This window comes from Triticum urartu, unplaced genomic scaffold, assembly GCF_003073215.2.
Source record: "Triticum urartu cultivar G1812 unplaced genomic scaffold, Tu2.1 TuUngrouped_contig_5325, whole genome shotgun sequence".
In the NCBI taxonomy this organism is placed as follows: domain Eukaryota; kingdom Viridiplantae; phylum Streptophyta; class Magnoliopsida; order Poales; family Poaceae; genus Triticum; species Triticum urartu.
This window is the reverse complement of record NW_024115993.1, coordinates 1-4,710: the sequence shown is the minus strand read 5'-3', so window position 1 is coordinate 4,710 and position 4,710 is coordinate 1. Positions and strand designations below refer to the sequence as shown.

General features: G+C 43.3%; 1 pseudogene; it reads right to left on the bottom strand.

The window, feature by feature from the left end:
- Positions 1-263: 263 nt before the first annotated feature.
- LOC125529081 lies at positions 264-4,665 on the bottom strand (annotated as a pseudogene).
- Positions 4,666-4,710: the final 45 nt, after the last annotated feature.

Sequence of the window (4,710 nt, the reverse complement as noted above, 5' to 3'; positions counted from 1 at the left end):
TTCGTATGTGGTCTATACTACAACGAGCGGATGTCCAACCGTTGTTCAAGGCGGTGTGTACGCGGTTGGAGCAGGTGGCTACGGAGGTTTTTACCCAACATGGGTGGCAGCATAACCTCCGGATCGGTCCATCTCACCTTTCGACATAGGCACAGTGTCAGTCTATAGGACTCTACTATTGCCGATTTGTCAATTTTTGTTTTCTTCTGGTTGTCAGACTTTTGGTGTTCGGCTGTGTGCATCCTAATTATGCAGAGGCCGGGTGTTGCTCATAATGCTCTGTATCCACTTGATGCTACATTTTTGAGTTAATAAAATCGCCCTTTATCGAAAAAAAATTGTCCTCGCTTCTTCACCACCTGGTACGTGGTACCATCAGGAAAAATCCGTATATGTACTTCTCCATCATGCCCACCAGCCATCACCGCAGCTGACTCTAGCTGAGAAAGCAAGAAGAAATGTGTGAGCTGGGATCTAAAATGGAGCATCTCAAGAATTAAATGGAAGAATGCAATTTGGGTGGATAAGTGTACGTACTCCAGATCCATTCTTTCTCCTTCATCGCTGCTATCATCACCATCACCATCATCATCATCATCATACTCATCATCATCCTCATCATACTCATCATCATCCTCATCATCGGTATCTTAATTTGGAGATTGAGAAGCGAAAATGAGCAACAAGAGAATGATTAGTGCCAACATATTATCAGGAAGCATGTGCTTGAATTTATTAGGTGCAAGCATGCAGAAAGGAGTAAAATAACTACACTATATTCATTCATTGGTGAGTATAACGTGTTATTGTAGTTTGTACCTTCTGCTATCTCTGGCTCCATATAAAGATCAATGCTTGGATGGTTAGGATGGGTGTTCACTGCATTTCTCACTGCGGCACATGCTTCTTCAGCTTCCATAATGGTGACCCCATCCCAATGGATTTCAACTAATCCACCCTGAAGTGAGAGAAGGTTACCCAAGCCAAGCTCAAACAGATCGCTGTCACCATCTTCTTTGGCCACCCGCACACCCAGATTAAATCGGACATATTCTGCATTTGGCAATGCTCCTTGTTGAAAGACTACCTGATTGGCTGGCTCACAATGCATTCCAAAGGCTATCACACAACGGAACTCATCTGCACCGATGACGAGCAGCCTTTTTGTTTGGTGGGTGCTGCTTATCCAGAGATGGCGAAGAGTTGGCAACCTCCCAAGGATTTGCACATCCTCTTGCTGCACATCCTTGACTCTGATATGAAACGATGATAGGTTTGATAGATGTGAGGGGCCACATTTTGTTATCCACATCGGCAATCCAGAGCATGCGATATGGTCTGATGTGAAAGTATATTTGCAAAGGCATCGAGGGGGTTCCCAGCGTCCCCCCAAGAGATCCAAGTATGGTACATCGTCGCAGGCAATACGTAGACTTCTGATATCATGCAGGTTGTATATAGTCTCCACAAAAGTTTCCTCTACCTCGAGGCTCCAATCAAAGAAGTAAATGTCGAGCTTCCTCAGCCTTGCCAGGCAGCCAAGCTCTTGCACGGTGCTCGGAGAGGCATAGATCCCCTCGACTACTTCCAAAGAAGCCAGGTTACCCAATACACCAGGGTGCCAATAGCAGCGAGAAGAAACCCTGATGGCCATTAACTTTTGTAGCTTCCACATAGATGATGGCAAATGTCTCATATCATTAGTGCGTCCTAAATCTAAAACTTAAAAAAACTGTAGATTTCCTATTTCCTCTGGCAGTTCAGAGATACCGGTTTCTTTTAGACCTAGGTACCTCAGGTGAAATAAATACCCAATATCCCTCAAGTTAGGCTGAAAGTTAATTGCCCCAATACGGCATCGACACAAGTCCAATACACGTAAAACACCAAAGCTAGATATAGCAGGCATGATAGTCACAGCTGGTGGAAAGACATTGATGGACCTCACTTGTGATATGCACATTGAATTGATGAGAGGTGCAGCTTGTTGATCTTCCTCGGTATTCTGGAGAGATAGTCTACGGATATTTCTGTGAGAACTAGTCACATCCTTGTTACTTTCCAATATTGTCAAAAACTTTGCTTCAGCTGACAAGGAACGAATCATATCAACACCATGTCATGCACACGGCAACTTTTTACTTCACGAAAACCATTGAATATTGGTATAATCATGTATCTGTTTATGAGCTCGTTAAAAAAAGTTTCCCCAACTTCAAAGATGCTAGTCTGATGTTTTCCATGCTGCACAAAATTTTCGCATATCCACTTCCATATCAGATCTTTTTTGTCAATCTCATGATCTTCTGGATACATACATAAATATAATAGGCAAGTCTTCAGATCAAAAGGCAGATCATAGTAGCTAAGTGACAGTATCCTCTGCATTTCCTCCATACTTGCCTCTACTGTAAGTCCACGCCCAATTGAATCTAGCAGAACTTGCCATTCAACTTTTGGCTTGATCTGATGACCAACAGTGAGAAGACTAGCTATAGTAAGGATAGCTAATGGTACACCGCCACATTTCTTCAAAATATCTCTAGACACTTCCTTAAGTTCACTAGGACATTTATTCTCACTTGAAAATATTCTTTTACAAAAGAGCCTTGTAGAGTCACTGTCTGAGAGAGGTTCCATTTGATAAATGGAATCATGAGTGGAAGGACAACATGCTATGGACACACTAAATATGCGAGTTGTCGTGATTAGGCGACTGCCAAGATTGTTCATATTAGAGAAAGCCAACTTGATATCTCCCCATAGTTTTCCATCCCATATATCATCAATTACGACGAGATACCTGTACAAGTTGGGAGAGAAAATTAATGAAATGTTGATGCACACATCACAGGGGCTCATAAAGCGCCATATGACATACACACAAACTATGTATAGTTTAGTACATATAAGGATGAAAACAAGGGGACACCAGATTCCAAACTCATCAATAATATATTCGACGATATATAGCATTATTATGAACAGAGAATGAAATGCTGTCCAAGCAAAAAACATCATTCAAGGAAGCATAAATTAGTAACAGATGGGTGGCACGTAGCAACACACATGTAGTCACTGTTATGAAACTGTTACTTATATAAGTAATGCACTATATCTATGCGAAAGGTCAAACCAAATAACCAAATGGGTATCAAATTCACGATCTGATGTCTGCCAATAAACTATTCCTAGTTAACCGAAAAAGTGCAATTCTATAAATAAGATTAAATTACTCAAAACCACTAGGAAAACCTCCATTTCTTTTATTTTTTAAACAAACGCCCGAGAGCCAATAGGAAAGTTAATAATGAACATCCTCCTCCAACAGACCAAATCTACAAATTGTACCTCAATTGTACAATATTATGCCTATCTTTATAGGAAACGTGTAAAATGTCTAATTGAAAAGATGCATACTAGCGGCGGATAGTATTCCAAGCCTTCTACTCGGTCATTTGAGTGTAACTGCTTCGATAGGATGCCAAAAAAAAAAGCTCATCACCAGGAACGTTTGACTGTAACTGGCTGAGGGGTGCATACCTCTTGTCGTGAAGGAAGTCCCGGATTTCTTCGATAAGTTGTTTTTCATCTAGTACCATGAGATTGATATTAGTATACGTGTTTTTGTCTAGACCAATAAGGATGTCCCTGAAAATCTTCTTCATGTCAGGATTCTGACCAATTGGAACAAAAGCCCGTGAATCAAAACCACCTTTGATCTTGTCATATACTGCTCTGACCAGAGTGGTCTTGCCCAATCCGCCGAATCCAACGACAGAGACTATTTTTGGTCTCTTGTTGGAGGGATCTTCATCTCCCAAAGCTAATAACTTGAGAAGCTCTTGATCCCTCTTCCCATAGATGCCAACAAGCTCTGTAACTTCAGTGTATAGAGCGCGGAGACGAGGATCGATAGTGGTCACAGCCGTAGGCTTAGGCAAAATATTATCAACTGTGTACCTGCGAGTGGAGGATATACCCACAAATTAAAAAAAATTACAAATGTTATTTGATCTAAATAGAAGTACATGCCCCGATGTGGCGATGTCTACTCCCCTCTCCCTCCACGAGCCATAAGTCACTGACCAATCGGCAACCAAAGCATAGCTAGGTCCGTCAATCGGAATCGGGTACGCACCTGCCGCGCCTGTTGGCCACCTCTTGGACATCCTTGTTGATTTCCTTGATGGCGCTAGCGATCTGGCGGCGCGCCTTGCCCTTGTTAAACAAGTTGGCCATCTTCTCCACAAGGTCTGTGAGCTTGTTGCCATCAGCAGCAGGTTTACTAGGGCCCTCGACACGCACGATGAACTTGTCAACGATGTCTTCTATGTCGTAGGAAAGATCCCTGACCTCGTCAGCCCAGAGCTTGACTTGCTCGTCGAGCTGATGGCGCGGCACCTCCGCCACTTTGCAGAGCGCAGCGTGCATGCTCTTCATCTCTCGCACGAGAGACTCGACGCCTTTCTTGGCGTTCTTCTGCAGGTTGTACTCCTCCATGAGCAGCTGCCCCAGCTTGGGGAGCAGGCTGCCCATGGCGCCCGTCACCACCTGCATCGCTAGATAGCTAGCTACACTGGTCTCTGGATGCAAGAACAGCTTACCGTCGACGATGAGCTGTGGTTGAGGGTGGGTCTCTCTCTCTCTCTCTCTCTCTCTTTTTCTTCTTTTTTCACTTTCCCTGTGCTCCACTTTTCTTGTTTTGAC